Raw genomic sequence first — 19142 nt, forward strand, 5'->3', positions numbered from 1 at the left:
TCGGGCCACATACATCTGTGTGGATTAACTGTAAGACTTCTGTGGATTTACTCTTACTAGTCTTGAAGGGTAACCTTGCTTGTTTTCCCTTTATACATGTCTCACAAGGATCCTTGGACACACTAAAATTCTGTATTCCCTTTACCATATTCTTTATTATAGACATAATCTTTCTATTTAGATGTCCAAGCCTCCAGTGCCATAAAAAACCTTCTGCTGAATATACTGAATCACTAACATTTTTATGTTTACTGTCAATGATATCCAACTTAAAAATACCCCTATCGTTACTTGCTGTAGTTATAACTTCACCACTTTCACTGATTACTCTTGCACCCTGCATGTCAAAAGTGACTGTAATTCCTTTCTTGACAATTTCCCCTACAGACAGCAGGTTAGTTGCCACATTTTTCACATAATGAACATTGTGTGCTGTAACCATATCTGATTCACCATTTACACTTACATGTAGATCTAGTTTCCCAGCCAGGTGACACTGGAGCTTGTTGCCATCAACAGTAGATATTCCCATATGAGTCTTATCTTTGATGTCATAAAGAAGTGATTTATCTTTAACAATATGCACAGATGCACCTGTGTCTAAAATCCATTCCATATCACGATTACTCATCCCACCAAATGAATAAAAACAAGAGAGTGCCTTACCTTTGTTATTGGTCCTTCTCTCTGGGCTATCAGTAACATACCTCTTTTGCTGAGTGTCTGATCTTGGGCTTACTTTTTCTTTGCACTGAGACGCAATGTGTCCCATCTTCTGACATTTATAGCACCTCACCGGTTTCTTCATTTTGTTTTTTGAGTAGAGAGCAGACGCACCTTCCTTCTCCAATGTACAACAGCTTGGAACACTCTTTACGTCCTGCAGGATTTTCACCTTAACACTGTCGCCTGTGATTGGTATACCCGAGCTTTCAAGTCCCATAATCATAGGTGCATACCTTTCGGGCAGTCCTGCCAACAGCAATGTTCCTATCCATTCGTCACCGATCTCGAATCTGATGTTTCTCAGTCGGTTCGACGTGGTTATGATTTTGTTAACGTATTCGTCTACACTCTTACATTTGTCCAGACGAGTGGTAATTAACTCGCGTAATAATCCTACTTTTCTCGTAAGACCACCATCCTCGAATGCATTTCGTAAATTGTCCCAGACTTCTTTCGCTGTAGCAGCTTTTTCAACGTGAACATAATTCACCGAATCAATAAGTAACATCAATTTTGATTTTGCTTTCCTATCTTTATTTGAATAATTCTGATCTGTGGATTTCATTGTCCCATCTACCACGTCCCATAGGTCGTCTAAACGTAAATACGCTTCTACTGCGAACTTCCAGGTTGCATAGTTTTCGCGACCTATAAGTCTTTCAATCTGTGCGGCACTCATTCTCAACGGTAACTTGCTTTTTATTGCCGTAAAGAACACCGAAAAATAATGCGGAAAAAAAATTGCGATCGTCTTATAAGGATAACTCGCATTTCACGTAAATTGGAACTTTTCCAATACTTTCTCCCTACTATTTTATTGATATACTTATTCCAAATGCAGCCTGGGCCCATAACCTATTGGAATTTGCGCAGCTGAATAAGTATTAAGGAGAAAAAAAGGACATTTTACTAATAACTATATTTGCACATTCAAGAACAAAAAAATTTACAGCGAACACAACAGAATAATTAGCGCACACATGAGTGTTAGACAATGCCAAAGAGGTCTATTTTACACAGTGCACTTTGCGCCGACACACACGAAATATATTGTTCACACAATTCCAACAAGAACTCCATTCTTCATGAGATGATCAGTAATTCGTACATGTATTAGCTTTTCTAGAATTTTGGACAAAGCTTTCAACAAAGAGATAGGTCGATAGTTAGTTCAGCTTTATCGCCCGTTTTGTACATGGGATTCACAATGGCATACTTAAGTCTACTGGGAACAACACCTTTCTGAAGGGAATCATTGAAAATATGACAGAGAATGTCCCTTATCCACACACAAGAATATTTAAATAAAATACTAGATATATTATCAACCCCTGCAGAGTTCTTACTTTTTAGAGACATGATAAGTTTTTGAATTTCTTCTACAGAGACAGGATTAAGGTGCATTTCTGAAATTCTGTTTGAATATACTGCTTGACAAAGAGTTACAGCCTCATCAACATTGGGCTTGCAACCAATCTGTTGAGTTACTGATAGGAAGTGTTTATTAAAAATCTCAGCCTCCGTTTTGGGGTTATCTACCAGAGTACCTTCATATCTGATTTTATTTACATCTTCTTTGCTTGTTGTATCTCTTCCTGTTTCTTTTTTTACAATACTCCAAATTGTTTTTGTTTTATTATTAGAATTATCTATGTTCTTCTCATAATAAAGGGCTTTTGATTTCCGTATTAGTTTCTTCGATAATTTACAGTATAATCTTTAGTGTTCCCATTTTTCTACATCTTTACAGAATCTTATTGCAGCATAAGTTTCCCTTTTGGTTTTTCATGACTGTTTTATACCTTTTGTAATCCAAGGCTTACTTACAGAATTGGGAGCACTGTTTCTGGCCCACTTCTTGGGAAATATTTCTTCGAAAAGAGCACAGAATTCATTTATAAAACAGTTAAATTTAGTATCAACATCATCATCATACTAAAGACCAATCCATTTCCTGCAACCTCTGGTTGAAAGTTCCTTTTGCCTCTTCATTCATTACTCTTATGAATTTCCATAGAGGAAATTCTTTTTTGAACAGATCAATGTCATAAAGAGTGAGAATTTGTCCATCATGATCTGAAAGCCCACTTATAACCTGTCTGACAGTATTATTCTGATGTCTACATACATCTAAAAAAATGTTGTCTATCATAGTTTGGCACTCGCATGTAATTCTTATTGGGAAATTTATTACTGATGTCAGATTATGTAAGGTCATCACAATCTCAAAGTCAATTTTATTCTTATTTTCTGTCATGAAGTTTATATTGAAATCATCTAAAACTACAATATCCTTTGCTTTTGAAAGTAACCCTGACAGAAGGAGTTCCATTGAATGCAGAAAAGTTTTTATGTCGCCCAAAGGAGCCCTGTAGACAGCCAACACTATTATTGTGTAGAATTTAGTTATTATTTCTGTTGCACATGCCTCAAATTGTTGTTCCACACAATATTTCTTAATATTTATTGCTTTGTATGCTACACTATCCTTAACATAAATTGCTACTCCACCTTTGTCTTTACTTTCCCTACAGTAACATGTTACTAAACTATAACTTACTATAGATGGCAAGGCACATTTATCAGTAACATGGTGCTCAATTAAGCACAAAATCTGAGCATTATTTATACTGTCCATTTCACTAATGTTAATAAGAAGTTGATCTGTTTTGTTTAAGAGGCCCCTTATATTTTGATGAAAGAAAGAGATGCCTTCCTCTTGCTTTTTCATTCTGTTAGTGCTGTTACCTGACTGAGAATCCATTGGAGTCTGTCTTGAGACAGGAGAGAGGAGACACTTGACACTACCTACTGTTGTCCCTTCTTTTTCTTCAGTCCCACACATAAAAAATCGTTGAGATGAGGAGGAGGCTCAGCATTTCTTCTGCCTAACAGCCTTCTATTTGTTGTTGTTGATGGTGATGCTGTTTCTGACACTTCAAATGTTGGTTCTGCCACTACTGCTGTGTTTCCTTGTGAACTTGGAGTCTTCTCGTTTTTCTTGTTTCCGTCGAAAATAGTATTTGGCTGATTAGGAACTGTAGTTCTTTTGTCGCTGAAATCGATGTCCACTGTTCTTTCTGTTAAAATTTCGTCTTTTTTTACATGTTTTGCTGGTGCTGATGATGATTCTAATGCTTTTACCTTTTTTTGAAGTGTTTTCGTTGTGAAGTCAGGCGATGGCGATGCAATTATCAGTTTGGTTTTGAATTTATTTTGGTGGTTTTTTATTACCATGGTTTGCCAGGTTTGCCAGATATTCTTTCCCCAAGCCATTCAGGTGAAGTCCGTGCTGCGTGTGTAATCTACGTCCAATACTGCTTATATCAACGCATTTCACGTTTTTAAAATGTCTGCAGATTTTTGCAAACTGATTGTTGGCACTTTTTATTTCCCTGTTAACACATGACCATCTTACGAGATCATAGCGATGCGGAATATTGACCGGTATTACGTTAGTGTGAGTGAGGTTCCTCAGACACTGTTTAAGATCGCGCCTTGCACTCGCTGTTTCATTTTTGTAGATGTCGTTTGTGCCTCCCGGAAGTACAACGAAGTCTTTATCATGGAGATTTTTTGCCTCTGCCGATACAGTCATTTTTTTAATTTCGCTAAGTGGGGCTCCCTGTTTCACTATACCACACGAATATGTTTCAGTTGTTTCTTTTAGTTTACTCGCAAGCGCACGACCATGGCTGTCTGAAAATACAAACAGTTTGCTGTTATTGGAGTTCACAATGTGCGAATCGTTTTGTATTGTTTTACTAAACAAAAAATGGTTCAAATGGCTCTGAGCACTATGGGACTTAACTTCTGAGGTTCAAATGGCTCTGAGCACTATGGGACTTAACTGCTGTGGTCATCAGTCCCCTAGAACTTAGAAGTACTTAAACCTAACTAACCTAAGGACATCACACACATCCATGCCCGATGCAGGATTCTAACCTGCGACTGTAGCGGTCGCGCAGTTCCAGACTGTAGTGCCTAGAACCGCTCGGCCACCCTGGCCGGCTTTTACTAAACATTTCGGCACAATTTTGGTCGGCATATTTACATTGACCTCATTCACAGTTGTTTGCGTCAGTAAAGTTTCTTCTCTTACCTTATTCGCAAGACTTTGGTCTTGCTGTTATTGCACTTTACATTTGACCACTTTTCCGTAAGGGACGAACTATCTCGTGCACGTTTTAGCTTGTTCACTTAACTATTTTCTTGTTCTATTTTCTAAATATCCGTTTTCAAACTGCGATTATGGTCTGTAAGCTCGTTATGCGTTCATTCAGTTTTTTGATTTCGTCCTTACAATTTTCACATGATTTCTTTTTTACGGAAAAATTTATGTTTTTCTGTAAGGACACTTGCTTAACTTTTACTCTAGCCGCCACCTTGAAACACATGGATCACTGTCTTCATTATTACTCAGTAATGCATCTTTCTCGAAGCTCCAAAATAATTTATGTTGTTTTGAGAATTCGTATGAATTGTATTCTCTGTGGTGGCTGATGCTGTCAGTTGTTGTAGTCAGCCTATGATTTCTTTGGGATCATTGTAATGAATATACTCCGAAGGTAATCTGTTCAGCTTTTTTATGCTTGCCCTCCGCTATGTTCACCGCTTAACATTGGTCTAATAATGCCAATGTATGTTCATGTTGACTCGCCTGTATGCATTAGTCATACATAATATTTCAACATATCGTCTCTTATCTTTTTTCGAATACTTTTTAGGGTTCCAATAAACTAGGTGTCCACGCAAACGTCCTGTCTCCAGCATGTATGGTATCTTTAATAAGTATATAGGCAGTTTTTACAGTGTATATGGCTGATCTTGACTAACGCCCTGTATTGTATCTAATTCGCTAGTACTCAAAAGGTTTGTGAAATCAGTGGTAGTATATCCTTATTCTCCTTTTTTCCTTTTCCTCTTCTTTGTCTTTCTGCTCCAACGAGTGAGAGATGTTTACTGTTGTGGGTCCACACGTTTCAGAGAAAGACACTTTCCAGCTGTCCCAGTTTTAGGAGTCATAGTTAGTGATGAATAACTTTCTGCCCCTCTGACTTTGCATTTTGTGACATGCTGTCATATATTCATCTCATTTCGATATAGTGCACATCTTCTATACTGTTATACATAGCTTTCTCAGGCTCGTCAACCTTTCCATTGCCTTCTTTCGGAGATTTTTTTTCCATGATATTTACAGGAGAGGATTTTTAAGTACCTTTTAATGTTTTTTTGGACATTTACAGTCACTCTAAGAACTTTGTTGATCTTTACGTCCTCACCTCGATGTATGTCCACATTTATCATTCAAGTGCCACAGCTGCAGCTCACCTTTCATAGCAGATACCTTGTGTTGATTGCTTGCTCAGTTCGCTGGATTCTGTCATTCACCGATATTCGCCTTTCACAGCTGCTTACTTGTCACATATTGGTGCGGGCGTCAGTAAATGCAGAAACGGAGGCAGCAGCCAGATGGGAGAGGCACCTATGCAAGAGTAACCCAAACCAACGAAATGCTACAGGTTAAGAAGAAGACAACAGACCAGGACACATGTAGCTCTTAAACAAGTGGTTCCCAACCTGGAGCTAACTACCCCCTAAGGGACAAAATGAAATTTTCTGAGGGGTAAAAACTAAACGAATCGATTCTGTTTCACGCAATTATTTTCAAAAGATCATTACTATTATCACAGTTTTAGAAGACTCTAATATTGATCATATAAGTTATCAATAATTACTTTTTCTCAAATTGTAGCATTAATGTGGTGGTGCTTACAGGTTCCTCACATAATCCACCCACTACACACAAATGTTGTGCTTTGTCCGGTACATAGCTGATGATAAAAGTAAGACATATACGTAACAAATACTAGCTGTATCGAGACAATGTCTTCTCCAAGTTGTAGATAGTACCCATGGTGGTTCAGAAATTGCTTCAATACTCATTTCGGCACAGATAAACGAATTAAGTGACAGCACGACACATCAGTAACTATATAAGGGCTACTATAGTGCAGTATACATTATTATTATTATTATTATTACTATTACTATTAGTGGCTGTGGTCAGACACAAAGCATTAACAGCCTTAAGTCTTTCAATTTCTGCCAGTTTGGAAGAAAGGAGTGCAGCAATCAAGTAATTTACGAACAGGCAGTATAGTGCACACATTTTAGCTTGGTTGATTTCAAATTGAGTTGCAGTGTGCAGGTCAAGCAAGTGCGGCAGTGGAGATGAGTAATGCAGGGGAAGGTTATTTTGTAACAAGTTTCAATCCTCAATAGGGATAGTTTTCTTTCTTATCTGAGAAGGAGGTGAGGTTAGCACTTACGATGAACCACAATCTCCTTTATCATTCATACTAACACACATATACTGACACACACACACACACACACACACACACACACACACACACGCACACACACACAAACTAAATATCATTCATCTCTCACCCTTTAATGAATAAAAGTGTTCCAAGAAAAGTCTTTCATTCTACAGTTTATGTGGGGAGCGGGGCAACAGATGGCGAGGGGGGGGAGGGGGATGACGACAGGGGTACTAGCTGATGTCTAATTTCGCTCAGTGGTGATTGTTTCCCTCCATACCGGCACAATATGAATCACAGAACTGAGCGAGCTAATTCCAACAGTTAACTCCACAATGTCCCATAGAATCGATGGCTTTACGATACATGTTATAATCGACAGTCTACACAGTCTACAGCTACTTTATACACTGAAGTGCCAAAGAACTGGTATAGGCACTCGTATTCAAAAACAGAGATATGTAAACAGGCAGAATATGGCACTGCGATCGGTAACGCCCATATAAGACAACCAGTGTCTGGCGCAGTTGATGGATTCGTTACTGCTGCTACAATGGTAAGTTACCAAGATTAAAGTGAGTTTGAACGGGGTGTTATAGTTGGAATACGAGCAGTGGGATACAGGATCTCCGAGGTAGCGATGACGTGGGGATCGGAAAACGATCCTGCAAAAACGGGACCAACGCCGATTTAAAAGACTCTTTCAACGTTTCAGAAATGCAACCCTTTAGCAAATTGCTGCAGATTTCAATACTAGGCCGTCAACAAGTGTCAGTGTGTGAAGAGTTCAACGAAACATCGTCGATATGGGCTTGCAGAGCCAAGGCCCACTCGTGTGCCCTTGATGACTGCACGACACAAAGCTCTACACCACTCCTGGGCCTGTCAACACCGCCATTGGACTGTTGATGACTGGAAACATTTTGCTTGGTCAGACGACTCTCGTTTCAAATCGTATCGAGCGGATTCACGTGTACTGAAATGGAGACAACCTCATGAATCCATAGACCCTGCACGTCAGCAGGGCACTGTTCAAGCTGGTGGAGGATCTGTTATGGTGGGTTACATCTACAGTTGGAGTGATATTGGACCGCCGAGACGTCTAGATACGACTCTGACAGGTGACTCATACATAAGCATCCTGTCTGATCCCCTACATTCATTCATGTCCATTGTGCATTCCGACGGACTTTGGCAATTCCAGCAGGGCAATGCAACACCCTACACGACCAGAATCGCTACAGAGTGGCTCCAAGAACACTCTTCTGAGCATAAACACTTCAGCTGGCCACCAAACTCCCTAGACATGATCATTATTGAGCATATCTGGGATGCCTTGCAATTTGTTGTTCAGAAGAGATCTCCACCCCATTGTACTCTTACAGATTTATGAACAGCCCTGCAGGATTCATGGTGTCAGTACCTTCCAGCACAACACTACTTCAGACATTAGTCCATGCCACATCATGTTGTGGCACATCTGCATGCTCGCAGGGGCCCTACACAATATTAGGCAGGTGTAGCAGTTTCTTTGGCTGTTCAGTGTAGAATAACTCGTCTACACTACATTCTTAAACATCTGTTCCTGCAGATGTATGCACACTGTCCTATTAAATATTTTTATTATCCTAGGGAAGTCTCCAGCTGTGATCATATGATCTCCAGTGGTGACTTGGTCCATTCTGTTCCAAAAAAATATTCCCTCGGAAGTGCCGAATCGCTGTTCTGGCGTGTTCTGGCACAAATTAAACCCTGTACTTCGACTGAAAGAAGTTTTTCCAAATTAAAATTGATTAAAAACTATCTTAGGACTTCTATGAGCCAATACCAACTTACAGACTTGTCAGTGCTGTCTGCAGAGGCAGAACACCTTGAAAAACTAAAATCGTCTTCAGCTATGGCTAATTTAATAAGTAAGATAGCTAAAAAAGAAGGTGAGAAAAGTATATATTTTAATTGTTTGCCTAACTTAGCTCCTAGGAGCATTAATTGTAAATAATTACTTACCTGTGAAACCTATACTTAACCAATAAATATTTATTTTATTCAAAATGAGAGTTTTTATTTCTTCTATGAAAAATCTTAAGCCTCGATTTGATCTTCACCACAGTCGAGTAAAAGGATCTCGCAACAAATTTTGATACAAGGCCCATGTAAGACAAGCTATGTCACTGTTAGAAAACTAGTAAAATGCAATCACTACACAAAGGAGACTGATTTAAACAGTCATGTGAGTAATCCTATAGTACTACTCAAGTTTGTAGAACCTGTACCAAATACTATTAACAGAGCACATTGACCACATACAGAGAAGGGCAGCATGAATAGTCTCAGATTTGTTTCCCATGGGAGAGTGTTGTGGACATACTGATAGAACAGAACTGTTCGACACTTGGAGATAGACATAAACTATCATGAGAAAGACTGGTTACAAAATTTTAAGAACCCGCTTTAAGGGATGACTCTAGGAATGTACTACAACTTCCTATTTACCGCTTTCGTAGGGATCTTGAGGACAAGATTAGATTAATTACAGCAAGTACAGAGGCAGAGTATAGCTACAGATATAGAACTGTAAAAAAATGGAAAAATTGTCATCCATAAATTTTCAAATACCTTATCTACATTTATTTGGTAGAGAAAATATTTACATACAAACACTTCAAACAAATTTAGAAGGTACACATAGAGGCTCTTTACCTTAACCTCTGTTTTATTCCTCTATAAGTACCAAATAATGTCAAAAAGAACCTTACTTTTCTCCATCAATTGAGCTGACTTCTGCACTGTTTAAAAATGTAGTTTTATGAAAAGTATTTAATCAATTTCTGTTCTTATTTGTGGACAATATAGGATTTTCCTTTATTCAGGTATTGTTACTCCCATAATTTTTCGCTATCCGATATAGTAGTAGTATGGTATTCTGCGTTATGGCAGGTCTTGTCGTGGGTTAAGCCTCTTCCACTTATGTCTGTCCATAGCAAGTCTTTTCATTTCTGAATATCTGTCTCCTTTGATACTGTCCAGCATTAGATATCTTCTTTTTCCCCTTCCCCTTTTTCCCTTCAGCATTTCTTCTAATCCTTCCTTAAATAAACAGTCCCTCTTCAAACAGTGTCGAATCCAGTTCCATTTTCTCGTTCTGATGACTTTCAGCATGTTTCTTTCTTCTCCAACTCTTTTTAATACCTCTTCATTCCTTACTCGGTCTTCCAATTTCACTTCTCCATTCTTCTCCACATCCACATCCCTAGTGCCTCCAATCTTCTTTCATCTTCCTTCCTCACTGTCCAGGTCTCCGCACAATACAGTGCAACGCTCCAGGTGTAACATTTGGCAAGTCTTTTTCTCTGATCTTTGTTTAGTGGTCCACTAAGTAATTTCTGTTTCCCCTTGAATCTTTCTTTTGCCATTGCAGTTCTTTTCCTAATTTCTGTTGAGCAATACATATCATTCATTATTGAAGTTATTCACTTGCTCTATTTCCTCTCCCCCTATTTTCACACGGTTCATGGGCTGGACCTCTTTGTACATATCCGATATATGGTCTCTTTTGTGACAGCACACACAGGAAACATATGCAAGGACACGTTCCATCTTTGAATTGTCTCTTACAAACAAAGTAAACACTGAAAGCAAGATTAGAAGAAACAAAAGCAGATTATCTACAACTGTGACATGAATGGAGCAGAGAGAACAGGTTGACTTCCTAGGTCAGCGTCAAAAGTTCTTCCTCAGAAAAGTTGACATTTCGTTGTCTTGATACGCTGTGTGATGTCACCATTTGAAATGCATTGTGGAATGTTTTGATTTTCAGTAACACAACGTACATCGTGAATTGAGCTTAACTTCCGATGCTAGCAGACGACGCCACTGTCGGACCATAAAAGACACGGGTATGATTGTTGTAAAACCTTTGATGTACTTGCTTTATCGAAGATCTTTGGTGCAGTAGCGCTTGAACTTGAATTAGCAGTGGCGTTCAAAATGCGAATCGTATGTGTGTGTTTTGTGTGATACTGTTGTGAAGTATACGTAAAGTGCTTGTCTCGAAAATTTTGAGAGCAAATGTTTTTTAGTTTTTCTGGTAAGTTTATCCACGATATTCTTGCATAAATTTTTATCTGCACGAGCTGTCGTATATCAGTGACATTGTAGGCAAAACAAACACTATTTAAACCAATTCGGAAAGGGATAAAGCAACTTGATCTATTGCAGAGGAAAATATTTATTCCTATGCTCCGTATACGACAAATCAGAGCTACTAAGAAACTGTATGATTACACACAAGCCCACTGTTTGACTAATAATAAGGTGGAACTATTGTGTACAAAATATCAGTGTATATACAAACAAATAAGGCATGTCACGACAGTAAAATTTTACTGAACGAAACAGGTAATCAGACTCTGGAATTTGCCAGTGTTTGAAAAATAAAGTTGACAAAAAATTACATAGTTGTGTAGTGTCAATGTTTGACGTAACACATTTACCGAAAATACTAAGATTGTGTTGGAAGCAGTTTGTTGCGTGGAAAGAATGAGAGCTGTAGTTCATTGAATATGAAGTTGTGGTGTAGCAACTGGCCAGTAGTGGGTGATAGTCATATTCTATTTGTTGCGTTTCCAGTAGCTCACTGCTGAAAGATTGTAAACTGTTTCGGTCTGCCACTAAATGACCGCAGCATATATTCGAAATCTTGGTTGTGGTCATCTGCTGTAACTAACCCCAAGTTCCACTACGTAATTGGGGTCAGTCCATATGAAGTGGTCCACTGATGGTTGCTTGACCATTTTTTAATATGTGATTGGCCTAAATTTGAGAAGTTCAAAACAAGTTTTTTAAAATAATTTATCTTGCATCTTTACTGGATGGCGGCCATTTTTATTTGTAGGCGCGCGACGATTTCTCAGGCTGGAGACATTAGCAAAAATTTGAATATCTCTACAGCGGGTTAAGTTACAACATTGCAATTGACATGATTGTTTTTAGAAAAGTGTCCTTTACAACATTGTCTATTACACAAAATATCCTAAAATCAAAAACAATTAGCAATATTCATTTACTTTATTTATTTTTAATAATGCAATAATGCTTCATGGTGTGGGTTCCTGTAGTCATGTCCTAGTTCATGAGCCACGGGCAACGTATGAGTGGCCAAGTAAGTGGTCCTGACAGTCAGGATACCAGTTACTTCGGAATAAGGCTGGGCATCTCGGACATATTCTGAGTGGTGGTCACCTTTGTGCTCATACGGCAAAGACTACCAAATCCACCGGTTAGTCCCTCAGCCGTTAGGGGTAAAACCCAAAGGGACTCGGGGCAAGTAAGGCTAGCAACCTGCTTCCCTGGTACTTTAAATATGATGCTGGCAACAATCACAGCAAAATACCTCGGACCTTTGGAGGTGGCGGAGCCCCACCTCTAACTGACAAACCAGGGACTCCTAAGATACGACTTGGCAAACAAATGGTAATGAGATGGGGAGCTATTAATATCAATGGGGGCTACTCTGGGAAGAAGGTAGAGCTGGCAGAGGCTGCAAGTAAGATGGGGCTGGACGTTTTAGCTGTTAGTGACATTCGGGTAAGGGGTGAGAAAGAAGAGGAAGTGGGAGAATACAAGGTATACCCGTCAGGAGTCAAAGCAGGAATAGCACAATGGGGTGTAGGGCTTTGCATCAGGAAAGAAATGGAACCCAGCGTAGTTGCATAAGGTATGTAAACAAACGACTGATGTGGATAGAATTGACAGTGTCTAGCAAGAAAATTAGGATTTTGTCAGTATATTCGCATTGTGAAGGGACAGATCAAGATAAGATGGATAGTTTTTATGAGGCACTCAGTGATGTAGTTGTTAGAGTAAAGGACAATGACAGTGTTCTGCTCATGGGTGATTTTATTGCCAGGATTGGAAATCGAACAGAAGGGTATGAAAAGGTTATGGGTAAATTTGGAGAGGATATGTAGGCCAACAGGAACGGGAAACAACTCTTGGATTTCTGTGCCAGTATGGGCTTAGTAATCACAAACTCCTTTTTTAAACATAAGAACATTCACCGGTATACTTGGGAAGGCAGGGGAACCAGATCTGTCATTGACTATATAATAACAGATCAGGAATTCAGGAAGGCTGTGAGGGTCACACGTGTATTCATGGGATTCTTTGATGACACTGATCATTATTTAATCTGCAGTGAAATTGGAATTGTGAGGCCGAAAGTGCAGGAGGTCAGCTCCATATATAGGAGGATAAGAGTGGAGAAACTTCAGGATAAGGAAATCAGGCACAAGTACATAACAGTGATCTCAGAAAGGTACCAGTTAGTTGAATGTAGTCAATTACAGTCATTGGAAAAGGAATGGACAGGGTACAGGGACACAGTACTTGAAGTGGCTGAAGAATGTCTTGGAACAGTAGTGTGTAAAGGTAGGATGAAGCAAACAGCTTGGTGGAATGACACAGTCAAGGCAGCCTGTAAAAGGAAAAAGAAGGCGTATCAAAAATGGCTACATACTAGAACTCAGGTAGACAGAGAAAGTTATGTTGAAGAAAGAAACAAAGCCAAACAGATAATTGCAGCATCCAAGAAGAAATCTTGGGAAGACTTTGGAAACAGGTTGGAGACATTGGGTCAAGCTGCTGGAAAACCATTCTGGAGTGTAATTAGCAGTCTTCGAAAGGGAGGTAAGAAGGAAATGTTAAGTATTTTGGACAGGTCAAGAAAACTGCTGGTGAATCCTGTGGATTCCTTGGGTAGATGGAGGGAATATTTTGAAGAGTTGCTCAATGTAGGTGAAAATACGATCAGTAATGTTTCAGATTTCGAGGTACAATGGGACAGGAATGATGATGGAAATAGGATCACATTTGAGGAAGTGGAGAAAATGGTCAATAGATTCCAGTGCAATAAAGCAGCTGGGGTGGATGAAATTAAGTCGGAACTCATCAAATACAGTGGAATGTCAGGTCTTAAATGGCTACACAGTATAATTGAAATGGCCTGGGAGTCGGGACAGGTTCCATCAGACTGGACAAAAGCAGTAATCACACCAATCTTTAAACATGGAAACAGAAAAGATTGTAACAACTACAGAGGTATCTCTTTAATCAGCGTTGTGGGTAAAATCTTCTCAGGTATTGTTGAAAGGAAAGTGCGAGTATTAGTTGAGGACCAATTGGATGAAAATCAGTGTGGGTTTAGGCCTCTTAGAGGTTGTCAGGACCAGATCTTTAGCTTACGGCAAATAATGGGAAAGTGTTATAAGTGGAACAGGGAATTGTATCTATGCTTTATAGATCTAGAAAAGGCATATGACCCGGTTCCTAAGAGGAAATTATTGTCTGTTCTACGAGATTATGGAATATGAGGCAAACTTTTGCAAGCAATTAAAGGTCTTTACATGGATAGTCTGGCAGCAGTTAGAGTTGACGGTAAATTGAGTTCATGGTTCAGAGTAGTTTCAGGGGTAAGACAAGGCTGCAACCTGTCTCCACTGTTGTTCATATTATTTCTGGATCATACGTTGAAAACAATAGACTGGCTGGGCGAGATTAAGATATGTGAACACAAAATAAGCAGTCTTGCATATGCGGATGACTTAGTTGTGATGGCAGATTCGATTGAAAGTTTGCAAAGTAATATTTCAGAGCTAGATCAGAAATGTTAGGACTATGGTATGAAGATTAGCATCTCCAAAACGAAAGTAATGTCAGTGGGAAAGAGATATAAACGGATTGAGTGCCAAATAGGAGGAACAAAGTTAGAACAGGTGGACGGTTTTAAGTACTTAGGATGCATATTCTCACAGGATGGCAACATAGTGAAAGAATTGGAAGCGAGGTGTAGCAAAGCTAATGCAGTGAGCGCTCAGCTACGATCTACTCTCTTCTGCAAGAAGGAAATCAGTACCAAGACTAAGTTATCTGTGCACCGTTCAATCTTTCGACCAACTTTGTTGTATGGGAGCGAAAGCTGGGTGGATTCAGGTTACTTTATCAACAAGGTTGAGGTTACGGATATGAAAGTAGCTAGGATGATTGCAGGTACTAGTAGATGGGAACAATGGCAGGAGGGTGTCCACAATGAGGAAATCAAAGAAAAACTGGGAATGAAATCTGTAGATGTAGCAGTCAGGGCGAACAGGCTTAGATGGTGGGGTCATGTTACACGCATGGGAGAAGCAAGGTTACCCAAGAGACTCATGGGTTCAGCAGTAGAGGGTAGGAGGAGTCGGGGCAAACCAAGGAGAAGGTACCTGGATTCGGTTAAGAATGATTTTGAAGTAATAGGCTTAACATCAGAAGAGGCACCAATATTAGCACTGAATAGGGGACCATGGAGGAATTTTATAAGGGGGGCTATGCTCCAGACTGAACGCTGAAAGGCATAATCAGTCTTAAATGATGATGATGATGATGATGATGATGATGCAGTATTAAATGGTAGGAGCTTTTCGCTTTTGTTGTATGGTGACAAAAATACCCACTTACGTTTAGGTTTATTGTCAACAAAGAAGTACGTTATTGCTGGGTGTGTCAAAACTTGGTGATCTTAACTGCCATGAGTTGCTAGATTTAATGATGTGTGACACTATATTAACAGTTATGACTACATAAGGAGTTGGTGTAATAAATTCCCTGCTAAGGAAACCGTTATTGAATTTTCATGAATATGATGATGAAATGCGAGACACTATTACTTTCATACAGTGGGTCACAACTGACAGTGCAGAAATGATAACAGTGGTTAAATCTCAGGAAGAGTACTTGGAATCATTGATAACTTAAAAACTCAAATGTCACCACTATGTTTCTAAAACCCAAAGTACGTTTTTGGACAAAGAAGCACAACTTCATGAAACTGAATGCATAGTGCTAGCTGATTTTGCAGAAAATTTTACATTTATGGTTCAGGATGCAATACAGACAACAGTGCAGCCATTTATTCTCTACTTTAAAAATGGGAAAGATGACGTTAGCAGTTCTTTAGTTTGCATTCTAAGCGACTACTTGGAGCACAACACTTTGGCTGTACATGTGTTTAAAAAGTGTGTAATAAATTACATAAAAGAAAATTTTCCCAAGATTGAGAAGCTGATATACTTTTCAGATGGAAGTGATAGTTGGTATAAGAATAAAAAGAATTTTTCAAATCTGTGCAACCACAAAGTAGACTTTGGGTTGGAGGCTGAATGGCACATTTTTGCATCTTGCCATGGTAAAAATGCATCTGATGGAAGTACAACAAAACGTGAAGTAGGGCCTACCAGTAAGTAAAGCCAGCCTACAAAGGCCAACCACGGACCAAATTCTCACAGTACAGGACATGTAGGTCTTTCGCAAGTATGATATTAAAGGCATTAGGCAGACCTATTTTCTGATCAAGCAAGAAGAGGTTCTGTATATGAAAACAACACTTCAAACCAGATTTGAAAACTGTATAGCAATAAAAGGAACAAGGCATTTCCGCAAATTCCTTGCCATTACAGAAAACTTAGTTCGATAATATGTTTACATCAGAAACAGAAATTTGAGAATTGTTGTCAGTAAAATTACATCTCTGTCTTTAACTTTGAATGACATAGTGGCATGTGTGTATGATGGACAGTGGTGGCTTGCAGAGGCTGAAAGAATAAGTTTGGAAAACAATGAGGTTTTTGTGCATTTTTACCATCCTGCTGGCCCAAGAACATCATTAAAGAAATCTGCTAGTCACAAAGTTTGGATTCCAGTGAAAAATGTTTTAAGGAAACTTTCAGTGCTTGAACTTATCACAACTAGGAGGTCTTATTCTATATCACAGAAGCCATCTGAAGAAATAAGCGTTCTTAACATTCACCACCAGCTTTGGGAACAGTCACATCTCTAAGGATATTAATTGAAAGTAATTATTTTAAGTATGTCAAAATAAAATAAATGTTAATTTCAATGATGTTTCCACTTTATGTATATAATTCAGTACCTTACTTCAATAATAATTGATTATATCCAACCAGTATCACACATGAATAGGCAACAGCCATAAGATAAGTTGTAGAGTAATGTCAATTATTTCCTCATTTTCAAAAATTCATATCGTTGTTCACAGTCAGATATCAGTGCTGAAATTTTTACAGTATGTTGCTATCACGTAGATGTACAAACTGTGCAAAAATCATATTTTTTATGGTGAGTCCCACTTGAGATAACTAAGTCCAAACTTCACAAAAAATGAAAATTTTCAAAAATTCATAAAAATTAAGGAAACATTTGTAGGTAAGTGTTCTTGCTATATATGAGACTAGTAGTGTATGATATCTAATTATAGGAAAAAATACTCTCATAAATCACTCCTTGTTTGTTGTTTTTTGGGCCTAAAAAGTGGATTTTTAAAAATTTGTATACCAAACTTTGGAGGTAATTTTGACTGGTTATTTTTGAATTTAGGGTATTTTATGTAATAGACAATGTTGTAGAGGACACTTTTCTAAAAACAATCATGTCAATTACAATGTTGTAAGATTACCCAGTGCAGAGATATTCAAATTTTCACTAACATCTCTAAACTGAAACATTGTCACGCCCTTTCAAACAAAAATGGCCACCATTTAGTAAAGGTGAAAGGTAAATTTTTTTTGAAAACTGTTTTGAACTTATGAATTATAAGGTAATAACATATAAAAAAATTAATATTTGAAAATGGTCAAGCAACCAACTTATTTTTTATTGGACCACTTCATTTGGATTGACCCAACTTTAACCTCCGTTAGAGTATTGCTCTGCTTTCATGTGACATCTAGTCATTATTCATTAGCAGACAGGCGTCGGACTATTGGTATAGAGAGCATTGACTCTGGCAGTCACCAGTTGGGTTGGTTAGGTACAGACCTCAAACAGAGAAGGAATTATCTAATGTCTGTATGAGGGAAGGTTTTGTCTAATTGGTCACAGGTGTTCGTCAACAAGAACTAAAATTTGTCTATTGTTTCCCTTTTTGCCACCAGTAGGGCTGCTTTATTGATTAAATTTTTGTTTTTGTATCAGGAAACAAAGTGCAGATTTTTAGTGGAGTAAATCAATTGTAAACAGATAAGAAAAGATGCTAATGAATTTAAAATACTACGGTGTCGTCCAGTGCTTACATTTTATTATTTCTCGCTGTCTCGTATACTTTATCAAGTTGTGTCCACCTTAATTCTCAATCTTGGTTGGTTGGTTGGTTTGGGGAAGGAGACCAGACAGCGTGGTCATCGGTCTCATCGGATTAGGGAAGGATTGGGAAGGAAGTCGGCCGTGCCCTTTCAGAGGAACCATCCCGGCATTTGCCTGGAGTGATTTTAGGGAAATCACGGAAAACCTAAATCAGGATGGCCGGACGCGGGATTGAACCGTCGTCCTCCCGAATGCGAGTCCAGTGTCTAACCACTGCGCCACCCCGCTCGGTCCTCAATCTTGCATATATGATGTGACTGATCCTAATTTGAACATATTTCTTCATTTCCACTCTGCTCTGTGTGACCTGATCAGTAGTGCAATAAGCAGTTAATTGTCAGTTTTTTTTATTTACAAGTGGCTGCCCTACTCTTGCTTGGCAGATAGAAGTTTTGTTTGTATTTTTGAACTGCTATTTATGTACTACTGTTCCCTTATGGTGCCAATTCTGTCTTTTAAGAAAGCGTAATGACTTATGACAAAAACAGGAATTTGGGCTTATGGAGGTGTAAAATTTTCTTTAAATACAGTAACCTGAATGTTATAACTTTAGAATTTTGTTAATCTTAATGCAATATGGTATTATTGGTTGCAGATCATTCCAGTGTTACAGCTGCTTTTTGGTGTGTGTGGAAATAGGTTGTCGTAAAGCAGGCTAATCATCTCTGGAGTATGTGCTTGTGGAACATCTCAGGTATTGTACTCAACTCAAGTTTTATATTTAGGAGATGTGCTGCATTTGATGTGAATGTTTAGAGTTTATCAACATAGTAATTGTGCGCAGTGTCATATGGATTTGCGACAGGTGGTGTTAAAACATAAACTGTTTATTTCATTAGTTTATCTTTCTTCCTTCAGAAACCTTAAAAGAGGGAGTGGGAAGTTGGATGTTTC

At 38.6% G+C, this 19142-nt stretch overlaps 1 long non-coding RNA gene across 1 annotated transcript in view; it reads left to right on the forward strand.

The window, feature by feature from the left end:
- Window positions 1-11011: 11011 nt before the first annotated feature.
- The window catches only part of LOC124616781, a 68918-nt gene continuing 60787 nt past the window's right edge, over window positions 11012-19142 (forward strand). The window contains exons 1-2 of the long non-coding RNA XR_006979882.1: window positions 11012-11142; window positions 18844-18942. This is a non-coding gene — a long non-coding RNA (uncharacterized LOC124616781). The remainder of the gene's footprint in view (window positions 11143-18843; window positions 18943-19142) is intronic.

This window comes from Schistocerca americana, chromosome 5 (assembly GCF_021461395.2).
Source record: "Schistocerca americana isolate TAMUIC-IGC-003095 chromosome 5, iqSchAmer2.1, whole genome shotgun sequence".
Classification (NCBI taxonomy): domain Eukaryota; kingdom Metazoa; phylum Arthropoda; class Insecta; order Orthoptera; family Acrididae; genus Schistocerca; species Schistocerca americana.